We start from the raw sequence: 1,493 nt of genomic DNA on the forward strand, positions 1-1,493 counted from the left end.
GTGTGCTCGCTGCTTCATTGTAGAAAAGCAGCTAGTGCCACCCAAGGACCTGACAGTGAGTGGAAGATGGAGAAGGAGGAGTGTGAAAGCCAAAGGGCACATCCTTGAAGCATCTGCCAAACAGAAATCCTGGCAGGAAGTGAGGCCCAATCTGAGCTATGTATATTTGTATATCTTTGTATATGGGCATATGTGCTTTTTATTGACAGAGATCAACATTATCGCTCACCCCTAATCAAAGACTCTTGTGAGTCCCCAGAAGTAATGGCTATTCCTAGGGGCTCTGCATTTGTAGCCTTGCCTCAGGAAGAAAAACATGAGTTAGAAAACATGTTTTCAGATTTGCTTTCTTCACCCCAGGTGCTGTGATTTCATCCAAGACCACAGATAGTGAAGCCCCAAAGATGGAGTTATGTTGGTTGGAGTTTATCAAAAGTCTGTGTCTAGAAACTCTTTGCATGAAACTTATTTGAGATGATGCAACTGGATTACATGAGATGATGCCATGTCATGTGAATGGTGAAATGACCAGAAAAAGACTATGCCTCTGAGTTGTCAACTAAAGTTATGAGGGCCTCATACACAGAGGGTCAATTCATACACACCATATCCAGGCAAACATCTCTCTCTGCAAATGATATCTCATGTTTCAACACCATAAAGATGACAGCAGAAGGCTTTACACCAACACAAACTCACTGATGAAGAAAGATACTCCTGTAACAATCCATTTGCCACAGTATCAAAAGATGTCTAAGGGAAATTCAACCTAAGGCATCAAAGTCCTTTATCAATGTTGAAAACCAGAGGATGCAGAAGAAAGTATCAGAGAAGAGAACAGGATGCACCTCCCATTTTATGGATGAGCATGAATATTGTTGAAATGCCCAACAAAGAAACTCACAGATTCATTTTCTTCAAAATTCCAATGTTGTCCTTGAAAAAAAATCTCTTAAAATTCATTTGGATTCACACAATGAAAGAACAAAACCATGAGGAAAAAGCACCCTGCTGGAAACATGGTAAACATGATTACAAACTATATTACAACCACTGAAACAAAGTCACATTGACTCTGGTGCCAAGAATAACTGGGAACCAGTAAACATAACAGATGATCCAGAAAATTCCCACATAGCTACAGTCAACTGATTGTTTACAATATGGTGAATTATATATAGTGGACACAAGATTGCTTCTGTAACAAATTTTGTTCATAAAGCTATATTGCCACTTGTTGAATACTGGAAATGGTTTCCTGTCATTCCATCAGAGTCCTCAACTTAAGAGCTTCAAGCATGAAACTACACATAGATAAATAAGGGAAACACTTGAAGCAATAGACAGGAGTAATGCTGGATATTGACTCATATGCCTTTCATTCCAGCTATGGCACAAGCATCAATATAAAGACTAGAACCCAAGCATGGGCATATAGAAAAGCAAGATGCTATCACGAAAATACTCAGTACAAAGAAGGACTGGAGATATGG

The sequence above is a fragment of the Dipodomys merriami genome, unplaced genomic scaffold (genome assembly GCF_024711535.1).
Source record: "Dipodomys merriami isolate MVZ:Mamm:240054 unplaced genomic scaffold, mDipMer1.0.p SCAF_6, whole genome shotgun sequence".
NCBI classification, from domain to species: domain Eukaryota; kingdom Metazoa; phylum Chordata; class Mammalia; order Rodentia; family Heteromyidae; genus Dipodomys; species Dipodomys merriami.